Raw genomic sequence first — 18,902 nt, 5'->3', positions numbered from 1 at the left:
AATCTACTTGGAGTGTGACTTGTACCTAGAAGGGAAATAAATGCCCAAGAGCAGCAGAACATTTTCTGGACACCACCTGGGAGCAGTGAGTGGGAAGTGGATAGAAGGTGAAACACAGGAGGGAGAACTATCTGCAAGAGAAGTGATATCACCATCACCGTGCATGGAGAAAGACAGAATCGGGCCTGAGGCCCAGAGGATGAGATAGCACCTGCTGCAAGGAGCAGGGAGGGGGCTTAGGGAGTGCAGGAAGCTCTTCTGCAGGCTCCTTGATATTGGACCTCCAGCCTGCAGAGCTGCAAAGTAGATGTCCGTCACTTAAGCTACCCAATCTCTGGCATTTTGTAATGACAACCCAAGCAAATTGATGGACTACTTTATCATGACAGAAAAAGGAATGCAGCAACTGTAAGAAGCTATTAAAAGCAGAAAACAAAATGAGAAAATCTTTCAGCTTCTGAAAATACTTCTCATAAAACCAACACATGACAGAGAAAAATAATAACACACTCCAACATGAATTAAATTAAATCAAGGAAATGAAGATGTTTAGCACCCAATATTTCCAATAAGATAAGCCAGCACTCTTTAGAGAAACACTTGATTCCGGACCTGAAGCAAGAAATACAGATGAGTCCAGAATATCCTTGTGCCTAAAACAACTGAGCACTCAATGATTAATCGGTAAATATAACAAAAACAGTTTCAACTTAAAAGGGCTTCAGATGGCTATATTTGGAACAATTTGAGAATCCAAAAGAAAGCCCATTTCTTACTCCATTCAAGCAGCTATATCAAACTACCCCAAACTGGGTAGTTTATAAAACAATAGGACATTACTTCTCACAATTGTAGAGATTGAAAAGTCCAGGATCAAGGAAGGTTTCACATCTGGTGAATGTCTGCTGTCTGCCTCATAGATGGTAGCTTTTTCCCATGTCATCTTAGAGCAGACGGAACCAGCCAGTACTTTGGGGGGTTCATAGGATACTAATCCCAGTCATAAGGGCGTTTCTCTCTTGAACTAATCACCTCCCAAAAGCCTCACCCCAGAACCATCCCTCAAGTGGTAGGATTTCAGCCTGTGAACTTTGGAGGCACAAATATTAGACCACAGAAGATAATTGTTCATTAATAACAAATTGAAAAGATTCATACTACCTAAGTCTATAACATTACTCAACAGAAAAAGAGAAAAATAATGGAAAATGATTTTAAGAAGGCAGGAGAACGCTTTTTACTAAATGCAACATGTTAGCAGAACTAGAAATTTTGCAAGTACCAATTATGATAATGTTAATTACTTCACATAAAGATCACCAATGAGTGCCAAAATCATTGGATACTGTTTTTGAAGGACACAATAACATTCAGGGTTATCCTACAAATCATTCACTAATTTCAAATTGAGTACAGTATTATATTTGAGAAAGATGAAGCTCACATCTTAACCAAGTGTTCACATTCGGCCTCACTAACAGGAATCATTGTATTTCTCTGGATATGAAGCAGGAAGGCATCTTTGTAATCCATTCATTATTCTCCATAAAATTTAACCTCAGTGTAATCTAGTTTGTCCATCAAAAACTCTCACCCAGGATGGTTTTTCCTGAAGGAGATATTTAGCAAACTCTTGGTGAAGAGGTCCTTCGGCATCCCAAAGGTAGAAGCCCAGAGTACTGCCAGCTGTCCTATGTTCATGGGGAAGCACCCAAAACATGTCAGTGGAGCAGAGTTTGGAGATCTCTGCCCTAGGCTTAACTTTCCTGTCTATAGGAAACACAAGACATAGAGGAAGAAAAGATACGTCACAGAGGTCACCGCCTATGGAGCCAAAGTGACTCCATAGGTGTCCATAGCCATCAGTTCTTGCAATTCCTGTAGGAAGAATCTCAATCGTGATACAGAGTAGTGAGCAGGAGTGTATGATAGAGAGGGAAAGTATAGATCCAGCCTAGGTATTCTTCAGCAGATGAATAGATAAATAAAACAAAATGGTATACATACACAGTGGATTATTCCTCAGCAACATGAATTGCTGACCTTCTCACCATCAGTGCCAGAGTCCTGCTTCCAAAATTTCAGTTATATTCTTGCAGAATTAGACGACATTCTTTTCTTTTTTATAGAGAGAGATAGATAGAATTTTTTAAATATTTATTTTTTAGCTTTCCGTGGATACAACATCTTTATTTTACTTTTTTTTATGTGGTGGTGAGGATCAAACCCAGTGCCCCGCACATGCCTGGTGAGCGCACTACCGCTTTAGCCACATCCCCAGCCCAAGACAATATTCCTGATTTAAAAAAAATGCTTTCCCACTGTGCTGTATAGATATATAATGACTAATGTGTTTTTATTTAGTTGGTAAGGTTAAAAGCTTAGGATGCTTTACAAAAAATATAATTTTAGTTTTGATAACAACATTGAAGGTGCACTTAGGTATGGCTTTATATCTGTAGTTGAAGTTTTCTCTTCTAGAAAAAGAATATTTCTCAAGTGTGAGTCCGTTAAAAAGATCGATTACTCAAATATGTCAGTGAGCCAGAGTCCAACACGAACATTTGTCCAAATTCAAAAACAAATGTCAATGTCTATGGATTGATTATGTAAGAATCTTCCGCTTACCTGACCTTTTACAGAAAAGTTCTAGACATTTATGGGAGAGGAAAGAATTCCCCAGAAGATCTGATAAAGGTCAAAGGATAAACTTGAGTGCTATTTGAAATTTTGTTTCGGGTGATTACATATGACCAGAATTCAAAATCATTTGTGAGAAAAGTTTAAGTTGCTCTCGTCTGAAAGCAGACAAGTGTCCTTGGAGTTGCCCAGAATACCTGTTTTACTTTGGCTCCCCACCTCACTGCTCTGTCCCCATCTGGTCACCTCCAAGAGTAAAACAGATGGGAGAAGGAGGGGCCTCCACTTGCCCCTTCTTCCCTGCCTCCAGTGCTGGCCACCAGGTCAAATAAAGGGACAGGCTGGATGGAAACCAGGATGAATGACATGTAGGGACATGAGGAGACCAGGCTGCTGACCCGGAGGAGAGGCAGTGTAGGACCAGTACAGGAAAGTGACCAGGACTATCAGATAGCCTTATAAAAGTCACAGTGCCATAACAATGACAACAACAGCTGGCCCTGAGCAGCAGGAAAATGATGAGCTTCTATGAGCAGATTATTAGAGAATAGAAACAATTTGTGGGGGTCCTTGTGAAATCAGTGAGTATCAGATTAAATAATAAGGATACAATAAACAGGACATTATGAATTCTCCTGATCAATGAATAAGATTACAGTATTATAAGGGACAACAATTAAGTGTCATATCTTTGAAATATGTTATTAGCTACCTGAAACTTTTTCCCAGAACAAGATTTTCTAGGGACCCAGGGAAAAAATGAAAACATTTGTTTTATCAGAAAAAACAAGCATTGAAAATGTAAAATGATGCAAGTATCTTAAAGCATATGTTGGGGATATTTTTAAGCTTATAAAATAATTTAGGTTTTTACATAAGAAAGTTAAAGCCTTCAACAGAAGGCTTTCTTCTATTCTAAAATTAATTTTGACTGTAGGTTCGGATCACTCTTTTGTTGCTTTTAGAATCCTGCTTTCTATAGCCACATCACAGGAATATATGCTAATGATAGGTCTTCTTACATTTCTATTGTATATGGAAAAAAGTATTCCTCGATACTTGTACACATATTATGGGTTTACTACTTCTTACCCTTTATACTCCCCTGAGGATTTTAGAACTTCATTCTTTACTTATTTACTATTTGTTACAAATTAGTTGTATCTTCTTTCCAAAACTTGGTATGAATGAAGAAAGCGATACCCTGTCTCAGATTGATAATCAGATAATATATTTAAAAAAAAATTAAAAATATAATTTATTTTAAAAATAATAATATGATGCTGCTGAACATTTAGTGTTTGTGTGTGATTTGTATAATATCACACTTCTCTTAAAGTGAGGACCCATCTTCTCCTGACAATGGCTTGGACACACAATATAGCACTATGGGCTATGATACTTCATCTATGAAAACTATTATACTGATCCTTGATATATAAATGGGAATAAATTTTTTGAAATTAGTTTAATGATACATTTCAAATGTCACAAAAATATGCATAGTCTTAGATACATTTCCTCATTCATTCAGAAATTTATTCAGGAGACCTAATTTAAAGAATTATATAGGAAGGAAACAGGTTCTTTTCAAGGTCAACTATAGTAATGAATAACAGAAACATGTATTTATATTCATATAAATGTGGCACCTTTTAATTTTTGAAATAGTGTGAAAAGTCTTCAATGAAAAGTTTACTTTCCACTTTCCTCTTTCCAAATCCCCCACACAGGCCAATTCTAACATCTTAACAGAGAACATGGTACATAGTCTGTCTGAATGTTGTAAAGAAAAATTTACAGATGCTCTATGCAGTATACTAAATTGTATGTATTTTGTTATATATTTTTAACTTACTGAACTTACACAGTACCTTAGATTATCCTTTGCATAGTTTTCAATAATATGGAACATTCCACATGGAAGTAAAAATTTCCTAGAAATACCCGTGATCCCAGAAAACAATTTGTGGATATCATTTATAGATGACATTCACTTGACATTGAGTTTCCCCAGAATCCTCAAAACACTGTTCTACTCCTTCTTATTTAATTCAATTCCCTCTTATATTTCTTAGATTATTTTGTGAACTAGAAAGAGATTACCATAAATGGTATTTTTTTGAGATTTTGTATGTATTAAAGTGCTTTGTTCTATATTTTATTGGATATTAGATGCAAACAGAATTCTAAGATGTAAATCATTTTCCTTCAGAGTTTTGAAAATTTAGTTTCATTGTTTTACAGTTTCTGTAACTTCCAGTCTTCCTCTATAGAAGGTCAAGCATAATCACTGGCTGGCTCCATAAGAGGAAGAAAGGGATCAGTGGTTGAAAATTTCTTCAACACATTTTCAACCAATGCTATTCAATCCTACCTTAGTCCTGCTGTTTCCTATTCCTGTTACTCTGCAGTTTTGAAGAGAAAGTACAGGGACATGTCTATGCTCAATTTGCTGCATGTAAAGGATTAATGTTCTTTGACTTCTCTTGAAAATGAGGCAATCCCTTTATCAGGTTTGTAAGATTAACAATTAACTTTTTGTACTAGATAAAAGGAAAACCCTAAAATAAATACATGCTTGAAATAATGGTGATATTCTGTGTTTACTAAGGAACTAAATCGAATAAATGGATTAAATGTGTCATTCATTTACCCAATTTATATCTAATGTTACCATAGACCACTTTCGATTCTAGAAATAAATCAATGAATAGAGTAGAAAGAATCAATCTGCTTAAATGCGGGGCTTGATGTGAGAGGAGAACAACAGAATATTTCACCACCAGTTGCCACTGTCTTGGCTCATTTCTCCACCAGCATTTGGAGCTTGAAGATTAAGCAAATGAGAACAATCAAACTTGCTTAGGAGAAGGATCATGTAAATAAAGTCATGGCCCAAAGAAATGCTGGAATGTTCTGGAACTGGTCGTTTGCTTTCTTTGTGTCACAACACATGAATTTACAATATTTGTGTGAAAAAATTTTTTTGTTTATTTGCATTTTTTTTCAAATGCCTCTAATTCAAATTTTATGAAGTGAAGCATGCAAAGTCCATTCTTGCAGTGCAAATTATGATTGGTTCTTTCAGGACACTTAATGATTTTTATTACTGAAATAATAATGTGGTTAAAGGTTTTTAAAATTATTTTTTGAAAAATGAAGTTTTCCCATAATCACACATTGCCTCCTTATGTATTCACAACATAGAAGACATCTCTCTCTCTCTCTCTCTCTCTCTCTCTCTCTCTCTCTCTATATATATATATATATATATATATATATATATATATATATATCATTGCTTAGTATCCTAGGATAGAAAAATTATGTTTCTAAGAATAAGCAAATAAATTAATTACAAAACTATAAGATAAATTAATACTTAAAATGTTTATTTAATTTTTGGTGGTATAAAGTAGTGTCTCATGGTGGTCAAAGTAGTGTTGTTTAATTTTAACTCAGCCATTTGCCTTAGGCATGTCACTTTATGACTCTGTTTCCTGCTGTCACAGTTTTTTTTAAATGTATATGATACAGTCTATAATACAATTCTCTAAAGAGAATGAATAAATATGTATATATATATACATATATTCATACATACATATGACAGTGGGAGGGAGGCAGGAAGAAGAAGGGGGAGGAAGGAAGATGAGAGAGAGAGAAATAATGAATTGGCTTACAAAATTTGGAGACTATGAAGATTTCTGTAGCCATCAAGCTGGATATTTCATAATATTTGATGTTTCAGACTGTGCTAGTCAGCTTTCATTGCTGTGACCAAAATATCCAGTAAGAACAGCATGGAATTTTTTACATGTCTCAGCATTAGAAGAGAATAAAATCATGGCATTGCAGGTAAATATATGGAGTTGGAGAATATCATGCTAAGCGAAGTAAGCCAATCCCCAAAAAACAAAGGCCGAAAGTTTCTCTGATGTGTGAATGTGATCCATAATGGGGGTGGGGGCAGCATGGGAGGAATGGAGGAACTTTGGACAGGGCAAAGGGGAGGGAGGGGAAAGGAAGGGGCACAGGTAGGAAAGAGGGTGGAATGAGATGGAGATCATTACCCTAAGTACATGTATGAAGACACGAACGGTGTGACTCTACTTTGTGTACAACCAGAAAAATGAAAAATTGTGCTCTCTCTGTGTGCTATGAATTGAAATGCATTCTGCTGTTATGTATAACAAAAATTAAATAAATGAATTTTTACAAAAGAACAGCATGGAGGAGGAAAAGTGTATTGGGGGCTTACAGTTTCATTAGTTCAGTCCGTGGTCGGCTTACTCCATTGCTCTGAGCCTGAGGGGAGGAAGAACATCATGGCAGAAGGGTGTGGGGAGGAAAACTGCTCAGGTCCTGTCAGTCGGGTAGCAGAATGACGGATGGAGACTCCAGGAACAAAATATAAACCTTAAAACCCACCCCCAGCACCTAATTCCTCCAGCCATGCCCCACCTACCTACAGTTACCACACACTTGATCCATTAAAATTATTAACTCATGAAATGGATTGATCCACTGACAAGGTTACAGCTCCATAACCTAATCATTTCACCTATGAATATTCCATCCTGAACAGAGAAGCTTTGGGGGAAGACCTCATATCCAAACCATAACACACCTCACCTCTGCACATTCAAAGATTGATGCCCCAGCTCCCGCAGTCGTGGCCACGTTCTCAGTCTTCAGTTTAGTTTTTTTGTTTTTGTTTTTTTTTTTTAGGTCTCCAATTGATTGGAAAAGACTCACCTACATTAGGGAGGGTAATCTGCTCTACTCAGTCCATCAATGAAATGTTCATCTCATCCACAGGACACACACACATACTACTCAGACAAGTGTTTCCTCAAAAGACTGGGAACCCCATGGTCCAAACACATTGGCTCCTGAAGTTCACCATCACATCCCCTCATAAGATTGATGTGCTGGGTAATGAGATCTGAAGTGCGAGGTACTCACAAGACACCTAGAACCATAAAGCCTCCATGAAATTTACTATAAATACCTACTGATGATATTCAATCTGAAGAAAAACAGATTTTAATAGTTACTTATGCACCTCCCATTACTATTCAGCATTCACTGCAGAAGTATATCTATTATGTAGCTTTTCTTCCTTTCCCTTTTGGCCTGTGTTTCCCTTCTGTACCCTTTCATGTCCAAATGGTGTCCTCCACTCATTGATTGATAAAAGTTTTCAGAAGAGTAATTGTTTTGATATATCACTGCTCTTATTTATTTCCGTAGCTAAGCAATTTCTATTGTAGAGATTTCTAGAAAGACTAAAATCAGAGACTTAATTTTTTTTCTCTTTTCTATGATATTTGAATCATTGCTAAACACACAGAAAAAAAATCCCTTGGGCTATAATACTCCATTCCAGAACAGCTGTTTTGAACTTGAACAAATCAATATTAAAAATGAAAACCAATATGGTGTATCACTGTTAAAAATAATTGTTCCAAAAGCCACCCCACCTGTACCTACCAGGATGAAAAATAAATCAAAGTTTTACTGATTCACAAATGTATAGAAATTATCTAATTAACAACTTTCTGCACTGCTTTAAATATTTAAAATACAGAAGGATTTCTAGTAGTATTTGAGAGAAAAATATTACTCTATTAAAGAAGTATCAAATTCATTGAGATGTAGAGACCACAGAATTTATTCAATTAACCACTGAAAGTAGTTATTGTATGAAAATGAGGCTTATCTTTATTACTTACTTGTATACTTGTTAGTTTTTTGATATTCTTATCCCTAAAACATTACCCTTATCTATCCATATTAATAACAACCTCAGTCTCTCAGGCTGCTGTAACAAAATACCATAAACTGGGCACTTTATAAGAACAGAAGATTAACAAGTGCAAGATTGAGATGCAGTGTGCATGGTGTCCAATGAGGGCCTGATTTCTGTTTCATGGATGGTAGTTTCTCCCTGAAAGCTAACAAGGTAGATGAGAAGAGCTAGATCTCTGGAGAGTTCTTTATAAGGGCACTATTCTCATTCTTGAGGACCCTACCCTAATGACCTAATTACCTCCAAAAGGCCTATCCCTAACTGCTTCACCTTGGGGTTAGGAATTCAGGGTATGAATGCGGGGGGGAGGGGGGCACAAACATTCATATCATGATGATGACCAATGGATGTAGTCAACTACAGAAGACATCAAACCACATTCCAAATGAATCTAGAAAGCAATATCCTCCCTCCATTTTGATTTTCCCCCTAACCTCATAAAGGTTAAAATAGAAGGCTCCCTTTCTTTATTATCTGCTTTATCTTTTCCTCATCAATTCAGTGAGCATTTGTTGAGCACATTTTACAGGTTAAACATCCCTAATTTGAAAAATCCAAAGTCTGAAATTCTCCATAACCTGAAACTTTTTGAGAGCACAGTGGAAATTCCACACCATTAAATTTGTTTCATGATAAAATTATTTTTAAAATTACATAAACTTACTTTTAGGCTTTGGATATAAGGTATATATGAAACATAAATTTAATTATCATGCTTTGGCTCAGATTCCATCCCCAAGATAGATAGATAGATAGATAGATAGATAGATAGATATTTTTCCCCTAAAATTTGAAAAAAAAAAATCTGGAGTTAAAAACATTTCTGGTCCAAAGCATTTTGAATTTAAAAATACTCAGCCAGTATAATCCAGGAACTATTGCAGAATGAAGGTAAGAATTCTAGCATCTAAAGTGACAGACCTTTTTATGTCCTGTTTTTATTAACTTGGGATTTTGGCAAAAGAAAACAAGTGCAATTGCCCGTTTGGTTTAAGGCCCATATTATCAGAAGTTCTGTTTGTATGAAAATATGTTTCCCAAGGGAAATGTTTTTGAGAATAATAATGGGAAAGTTCTGAATCAATTTCCTCTAAAATATAACAGAATATTTATTTTACTAGGACTTTGTGTCTTTGTCAAACACAACTGTACTCTAATGGTTTTAGTAAATTGGTTTTGAATTCAAAGCTTTGGGAGGAATGGTTGGCAATGAGGACAGGGAAATGTAGAGGGCCTCTTGGTGCAAATGTGTCTTGTCTGAATGTGGCCCCGTAACAGGCATGACTCGTACTGTGTGCCCTCAAACACGAATTGTGACCAGAAACACACAGAGAGGGTGAGACCTGGAGGGCATCACTGGGCAGGTCTTGTGGAGGAAGGTCTTCTGTGGAAGGCATGGAGAATTGTACTAGATGCCCTGGGGTGGGCACTACAATGTGCAGGACTTTGAAGAGAAGTGGACTAACCTAAGAAAACCTATTATTTTAAACAGTTTAAACTAATGTAATCCCTTCTATTCCCATCACGTCATCCAGCAGAAGCAAGTAAAAAAAAAAAAACATAACTGCTAATGGCAATAAACTTCAGATTGTAATTAAGTAAGTAAACTTAGCTAGAGAACTTTTCCACAGACATGGCTCACAAAGAATGGCTACTTCTTTTTTTTTTTTTATTTTAGTACTGAGGACTGAATTCAGAGGCACTAGACCACTGAGCCACATCCCCAGCCCTATTTTGATTTTATTTAGAGACAGGGTCTCACTGAGTTGCTTAGCGCCTCGCTTTTGCTGAGGCTGGCTTTGAACTCAAGATCCTCTTGCCTCAGCCTCCTGAGCCTCTGGGATTACACGCATGTGCATCACCACACCTGGCCAAGAATGACCACTCCTGATGGAATGTCTGAAAAAAGAAGTTTTAAAGACTTTAATGCACTCCACATGGTTCACAACTTTTCTTGAAAGAAATGTGTCATTCAAGACATCTGATATTTCCTGGATAAATTATCACACAGGGTTTCACCCAATATTCAAGTTTGTGTCTATCAGATTTTAGTGAATGCAGGATAAGTAATAGTCTTAGCCTTGGACAACTACAGTATTGAGGCTTGTGTGTACCTAGTGCCCAGAAGCGTATCCATCTGTGACAGTGTGACTTTCAGTTTCACCAGGCTGTCGTTTTGCTCTAAGGTTTTACTTGTACCAAATTTCCTTTTGTAGATTTTGTTCCCTGCGTTCTCTCAATATGAACTCGGAATGTTTAAGTCCATATCACATACAGGCTTCTGAATGAACCTCTTACAAATGACAGTATCATGTGTCAAAACTGCATAATCATTTGTGACACATTCATAGTGTTCTCAGCAAACTAAATCTCTTTGCTAAAATGTGTATATCAGTAAGAGGAATCAAGGTATGAGAGATGTCCATGAATTCAGATCAACACCTACTGTGAAAATCTCAGAAAATTAAAGTATAATTAGATACCAGAGTCCTGATCATACAATACCTTTTTAGTCAAAGATGATATTATTTAACCATATCAGTAAATAAAATCTCCAGTGTATCATCTCTGACTTCTGACTAGGTCAATCCTCCAACTCCCAGGCCCATCTTCAGTAAAGTGGGAAAGGTGCCCTTAGGATTTTGAGGAATACCACATCCCTCCCTGAAGGCAGTTCTCTGAGGGCAGGACATTTCTACCACACTCTTGAATTACTAGATCCTAACACATTGGGTACGCTACAATATTTGAAGTATTAAAGAGAGAATTCATAATTTAAGAAAACATTTTTTAAGATTTTTTTCATTTTTAACACAAAATAAAAACATTTTTCTGCCTTCAGCATTTTTCTTCAGCTTAAACTAAAAACAGTGTGTTCTTCGGATTTTCAAAGTATTCCTCATGTCAACATTTCCTAACATCTACAGTAGTACAAGAGGGCGAGGAAGGGCTTTTTGTTTCACCATCAGTACTCAAAGTGCCGGCCTTTCGTAGTGTTGATTTCCTACTGACCTGCAGTCTCACTGTCTCATTGGCTACCCTCCGTCACAGGCCTGCCTTTGTACCTCACTATATGAAGGCAGTTCAGCTTTCACAGCTGAATGTCTCTGTGCTTGCATAGATCTCTCTACCTTACCTATCAGACCTAACAAACCACTTTCCCTCTGGCTTGTTTGTGTATCCACCTGTGGCCACCCTGCATCCCGAAGACCTCAGTACTTGATACCAAACCACCCTAGGGAGTCCTCACTGCTTGATCGCAGTACCAAACACATGGAAGATGTTGGAGAAGTAGTTGTTGAATAAATTACTGAATAAGACCATGGATGAATGAGAATGCACCTCGTTATTTTCCATGCTGATGTTTGGGGTGGTCTTCTTATGTCTCTGTTGCTGCATTTTGTCTATGTACATAGAAAGGCACTCATGTGGAGAAAATCCCCTTTCTAAGACCTGATCAGTAATACAATATTACTGGATGTGAAAAAAAAAATGTAGCCAAAGGTTTATGTCTTCTCTTGCATAAGCAAAATAAAGAAGACTACTTTTATAATCACAAGTTAAATTTAACATCTTACCTATTTGAGTATTTTGTTTCCAATTTGGAAGCAGCATTTTAAAAGGGGATAACTATAGACATTTTGAAAGTGAGGAAAAAATGATGCATTTGGTACCTTCAATTTATATCATACTGCATTCATTTAGGATTGGGAAGAAAAGAAACCAATTTAATAACATTTTATTGTACTATGTGAAAAGATTTAAATACAAAGTATCAGACAAAATGTACCACGGAGAGATCGCTCAAGGAGAGCCCACTGTGGGTGATTCATTAACATCAGAACAGGCATCTGAAACAAGGAATTGTACCTTAGGTTCTTTCCAGTTCAAGACATTCATAGTCTTTGTCCAAAAAATTCTCAAAGATTAGCCTATGAATCAACACATAACCTATGCATGGAGGATTGTATATGAATCTGGCTTGGGAAAAAAATAATACCAGGAAAGTGTATTTGGCACCCAAAACTGCAGGAATTGCACTTGCTATAAGACAGTACCTTTACACTCAGAATAGCCTACAATTAAGTGGAGGGTAAACACAGGGAAATGGAAGCATTCTGAAAAGATTATGTATAATGTTACTAAAATCTCAGAATCTGGATAGTCTGGCCAATGTAGAATATACTAAATGAAATGTGAATGGAAAGAGAGACATATTTATTGAGTACTTACTACATGTTTTGTCCCACTTTTACTTATTACATGTAAGAATCAATTCATCTTTTAGATAAGCTGTTAACACCAGTTTGCAAACAAACTCATAAGCAAACAATCTCAGATGGCCTGTGTAATTACTGAGAAGCCAAACACTAGATACTGTTAAGATAAAAACTAAGACCTGGATCTCTTGGATCCTGGAATGGTAAGAAAATGTGGGAGGCATATTTTCAGAAAAGTACATGAAAATGTGGAACTTGGCGTACTTTTGGAAGAGGACCTAGGGTGTTTGAAATGAATTTTCGTTCTGAGATAATTGCCGATTCACAGGCATTTGCAAGGTATACAGGTAAATCCATGTGTCCCTTCCCCTGTTTTCCCCAGTGATGACACCTTGCAACTCGAGCACACACCACAACTCAACATGGACAAGGCAGTCAAAAGGCAGAGGGTTTCCACCGCCATAAAGAGTCACATCGGCCACTCCTACACTTGCTTCCTTGGTAACTACAAATCTATCTCCGTTTCTAAATTTGTTGCTTCAAAAATTGTTCTGTAAATAAAATCACAGACTATGCAGTGTTTGGGACTAACAATCCCCACTCAGTGTACTTCTCTGGAGGCTCTTCGAGATGGTTCATGAATGGGGAGTTCGCTCTGTTCTATTGCTGAAGAATATTCAACTACGGTTTGTTTGATTTTTCACTCATTGAAGGTCTTAAGTGTTGTTTCCAGGTTTGGGAATTTACAAATTAAATCCATATACAGATTCACCTACAGTTTCATGTGAATATAAGTTTCTTTCCTAAGAACGTAAATGCCCAGGTGTTCTCTGCTTCATCACAGGATAGTTGTTATGCTGGAAACGGCCAAACTCTTCTCCACTGCGCTCTCATCAGTTCACACTCCCCTAACAATAGATGAGTGGCCCGTGGCTTTGCTTCTTCACTGGTGTGCAGTGCTGTGGCTATTTTATTCTAATTTTAGCCACTCTGTAGTTACATCTCATGGTAGTTCTGTCTGAATTTTCTCGATGACACATTTTCACGTGCTTATTTGCTAGAGTCACATTCCTTTTGCTCTCCAGGTGTCCTCAAGAACGTTTCATCAGGCACTGCGTGTTCAGTTGGTCGTCCTTTTACACTTGAACACTGGCATGCTGCTTCTGTCTTGACCTCCAGGGTTTCTGGTGGGACGTGCGATGCCTGCTGACTGCTCGCCCCTGCAGTGGGGCAAGGCTTGGCCATGATGAGGTCGAGATGTTTCCCCTAGCTTCCCTTGAGCTTCACTACCATGTGGCTTGATGATGGGTGTCTTTGAATTTATGCTCCTTGGAGTCTGCTGAGCTTCTGGGCTGTAATTTTGACCCTTTCCCTAAATTTCACTCATCTTTTCAGTACTCTCCCGCCCAGTGCTACTTATCTGATAATGACCTCGGATATATAAACAGATTTTTTTGTTATATATTCCCCATGTCCCTGAGGATGCATTTTTTTTTTGTAGCCAACTTCCTTCTGTTGTTCAAACAGGATCATTTCTACTAGTCTGCCTTCAAGTTCATTGATTCTCTTTTGTCTCCTCCATTCTTAATTTTAACATTTTCAGTGTGCTCTTTGCGCCTAAGTTTTCCACTGTTTCTTTGATTATGTCTTCCATGTATTTGCTGCAACTTTCAATTTCTTTACTAAAAGGCTTACTGTTTTTTTTTTTTTAAGAAATGTATTTAACTCCCAGTTGCTTACTGAGTGTTGTCTAAAATTCTTGCAAATAATTAAACATTGTTGCCATTTCAGGGGTGGCATCTGTTGATTGATTGCTTTGAGACAGGATGAGTAACATTCAATTTGTAACATTCAATGAGTAACATTCATTGTATTCTGCATATGTAGGGTATTATGTCACAAAACTGGACCCTATAGAAAGGTCCTGCTGATAACCCCTGGAAGATGAGGGTTGACTTGCCACTTGGCCTCCCTGAGGCCCAACTCAGAGTCTCCTTTCACTGCTGGACCTCATCCAGACAGATCTGCATGGGGTTTCCTTGGACACCACCAGAGCGTGGGGGCCTCATTACTGCCAACTAGCAACGACAGTCTATTTTAGTTACCTGTTTTGTGGCCATGACCAAATAACCTGACAAGAACAACATCGAGGAGGAAAGGTTTACTTTGGCTCGTGGTTTCAAAGGTTCATCCCATGGTTAGCTGACTCCAAAGCTCTGGGTCTGAGGCAGAACATCATGGCAGGAGGGTGACAGAAGAGATTCCTCATGACAGCAGGATGCAGAGAGAGCTCCTCTACCCAAGGACAAAATAGAGACCCCAAAGGCACACTCCCAGTGACCTACTTCCTCTAGACACACCCTACCTACATACAGTTACCAACCAATTAATCTATTTCAGTGGATTAATCCACTCCATAAATTAGGTTAAGTATCTCACAATCTCATCACTTCACCTCTGGAAATTCTAGCTTGTCTCCCACATGAGATTTTGGAGGACACCTCATCTAAACCATAACAATCCTCCCAAGGAGGATTGGGGAACTTCTTACCACCTGACCAGAATGAAATGATGTCCTCCCCTCTCAGCATCTTGTAGCAGGAGTGGACGTGGGGCTCTTCCCCCCCCCCCCCCCCCGTGAGTTTGGTTGGATTCAAGCATTACTGTCCTCGAACTTTTGTCTTGATCTTCCTGGTCCTTTGACAAAAGCAAACCGACTTAGGTTACATTTTCATTATGGCTTTTGTTTCTTCATCCGTCTCTACCTATTGGTGTTCCCAGACGGTTAGCATCTTTGAGGTCTATATACAGCCCAAGGAAAACCCCAGGGGCACACCAGACTGCCAGTTGTTTCCCAGGTTGCCTAGGTGGAAAGCCTCTGCTCTTTTACTGAGTCTTTAATGTTTGCTTTGTGAATAATAGAGTTTTTAGATATACTTAGTGAAAATGTAAATTGATATAATGTTTCTAATGGAGCACTTGGCAGTGTGTATAAAAGATTTCAAAAATAAACATCTTCTTGACCAATATTTTTTTATTTCAAAAGTAAACATTCTACTTCGAGGAATTTAAGCCATTTTTAAATGTATGTATTTGCATGAGGCTCCTTATTACAGTGTTGATTTTATATCTAAAAGCAAGAACCCATGTTTTAAAAATGGTTTATATTTTAATAAAATTGATATAATTACACAATTTTAAGAAACCATATACATTTATATATATAGTATATCTATTTATACATATATAAGCAAATAGATTAATATGTATATGTTTTTTTTTCTTTTTTACTTCTCTATACTTTCCAATTATTTATATAATAAACATGCTTAGATATGGAAATATTTAAAATAAAACAATTGGATATAATCATCCTAAAATAATCACATCATTTTTCAAAAGATTTATTATAATTAACTTCTTTGGGCTAAAGTTGTTAACTTTTTAAAAATATTGCAAATTTCATTTACATTTGATCCTCTTTAATGCATACTCTTGAAGTTTTATGTGTTTAGGAGAAAATATTAGCAAAACACAGATCTGGCAGATCACTGTTAAACAAAATACACAAAGAACTCTTAAAGCCCAATCATAAGAAAATAAACAAGCTTACTTAAGAGTTGACAAAAGATATGAACACAAAACCCACCACGATGACAAGATAACAAACAGGCATAGGAACAAACATTAGTATCCCACATGACTAGGAAACTTTAGACTATAACCACAACAACATGCCCCTGCAAAATCACTAGAATTTGCAAAATCCAAGCATCAAATTCTGGTGATCATGTGGAGCAAATGCAAAGTGCTTCAGCCACTTCGGAAGACAGTTTGTCAGTCTCTTACAAAACTGAACCTATAATTACCATATGATTCAGCAACAGACATCCTTGGTATTAATCTAAAGGAGTTGAAACTTATTTCCACTTGAATACTTGCAGAAAAAAAAATTATAGGAGCTTTATGTATAATAGAAAAAATAGGAAAGCAATAGAGATTATTTTTCAAAAGGCGAAGAAATAAACAAAATGTAGTATATCTAGACAATGTGATATTATTCACCACTAAAGAGAAATCAACTATCAAGCCACCAAAAAAGGATGTCAATGAACCTTAAATACATATTGCTCTGTTGAAGAAGTCCATCGGAAAATACAACACACTGTATGATTCTAACTGCACGATATTTTGGAAAAGGCAAGTATGGAGACAAAGAAAAGATCAGTGGTCATCAAGGTTTCATGGGAGGGAGGGATAAGGTGTGGATCATACAGGAGTTTTAGGATAGATGCTTGGGATTAGACATTTGCCAAAACCTACAGAATGTACAACACATAGTGAGACCTAATGCAAACCCTGGACTCAGTTGATAATGCGTCGACGTTGGTTCATTGATTTTACTGAGCACCATAATCCTGAGAGATGTTGTACAGAGAGGGGTGAATATATAAACTCTATTTCCTGCCAAATTTTGCAGTGAAACTAAAACTGCTCTTTAAAAACATTACACACACGCGGGTGTATGCACCCACGCCTCTGGTTTTGAGGAGAGCTACAGGAAGCAGTCTGACAGGTCTCCCTCCTCTGTTTCTGGTATTAGCTGCATGTCCAGCAGTGCTTTATCAAAGGTGCTCTTGAGAGCGCAGAGCCCAGGGAAAGTGGCAGCTCTCCTGAGGATTGGATGCCTCTTAGAAACAAAAGGCACAAGAGCCATCCTTCTCTCCTTTGATTGAAAAGCGGTTGTTTTCAATAGTCACCTTCTCATCTGGATCTGTTGGTGCATATTTCCGGTCCCAACACCTGCGAGGCGTCTTAAGGAGGAGGGGTGAAGGACACCCCAGCAGCAGGGAGAAGCAGTGCAGGCAAGACCTGAAGCCCCCACTTTCCAGAACAGCTGGGCTGAGTACCAAAGTACAAGAACTCTTCTCCACCAAGTTTTCCCCAGGCACATTTTTGTTTTTAAAGCCCCTATGTAATTACTGTGACGATTATCACTCCCATCTCTGTAAACTCAGACACAGAGGGGCTTAAGGAATTCAACAAAATAATCAGAAGATGATTCTGCTGCTTCTGACTCCCAAATCTATGCATTTCCCAATGCACTTGGTTCATCTGACATAAAATACACTCCAGCATGAGCTCTGTCTTTGAAGAATTTTTTAGGAAACGAAATGCCTCATACAAATCACCTTCCTCCAAGCCTATATTTTCACCAACTTCTTTTCCATTTCCTAACTTGTTCCTATACATTTGTATCCAAAGCATTTGTCCAGAATCACCCGTTATAAAATAAATAATTTGCTATTTTCTATTTTTAACGCAACACAGTTTTCAATGAAATATAAATAATTCAACCCCTCCTCCTATGTCCAAGAACAATAATTCCTGCTTTGTATCTAAGACAGGAAAAACACTCTGAGTTTACAAATTCATGAAAATTTATCTGTTGCAGTTGCTAGTCAGAACGGAAAATAAATCAATTAGCTATAACCAATGTGAATTTATCCTATGTCTCAGTGTTGTTAGCTGTTAATAGCGTTGGTAATGTCACCACAATCGACATGCCACATATTTTGTATGTCATTGTTTCTGAAAATAAGTTAACATTATGTTCCATCAGATGATTGAACTTTCAATAGCTATTTACTCACAATAAGACTTGCTTTGTCTATTGGATTGCTCAGATAGCTCACATCTAGTTAGGAGTATCATTCCAAAGAATCTTACATAAAGTATATAAGCTTATTACTATACAAGCAGCACTCACCCTCATTAAGTAACCTCACTTGTGCAATTTAAAATGGTATATAATTTAGTCATTTTCAAGTGTGATTTAATAATGTTACACCCTTTATCCAATACCTTACCTCTGCTCTTAGCTCACAGATGACTCTATCCTTGCTGTTTTGAGGTGTAGATTTTTCCTTTATATCTCCTGAAATTCCTCCTGTTTCACTTTCATGTTGACTGTGAAGAATGTCAGGCTGAAAAAGAAAGTTCGAACTATAATCACAACATGCTACAAAAACTAGCTGGTTCCAGACTAATGCCCATTAATCTTTCCGATTTTTTTAAATCTTTTTTTTTATTTTCCATGTGGATTCTGACAGGCCTTGTTGTTGCTATTATAACTATTATAGTTGGACCATTTATTACAATGCTTGTAGTTGGAAAATACTGATTTGTTACGAAAAAAATCAGCAAGTCTCCATAAATCTCAT

General features: G+C 37.2%; 1 pseudogene across 1 annotated transcript in view; it reads right to left on the bottom strand.

The window, feature by feature from the left end:
- LOC308640351 (coiled-coil domain-containing protein 102B-like) overlaps positions 1 to 18,902 on the bottom strand; it is a 184,343-nt pseudogene that overhangs the window by 99,902 nt on the left and 65,539 nt on the right. Inside the window, exon 5 of the transcript XR_014024295.1 lies at positions 18,549 to 18,665. The product of XR_014024295.1 is annotated as a coiled-coil domain-containing protein 102B-like (transcript). The remainder of the gene's footprint in view (positions 1 to 18,548; positions 18,666 to 18,902) is intronic.

This window comes from Spermophilus citellus, assembly GCF_964194105.1.
Source record: "Spermophilus citellus genome assembly, contig: SCAFFOLD_113, whole genome shotgun sequence".
NCBI lineage: Eukaryota > Metazoa > Chordata > Mammalia > Rodentia > Sciuridae > Spermophilus > Spermophilus citellus.
Note: the sequence above shows the minus strand (reverse complement) of the source record. Positions and strands in the feature narration are given on the sequence as shown.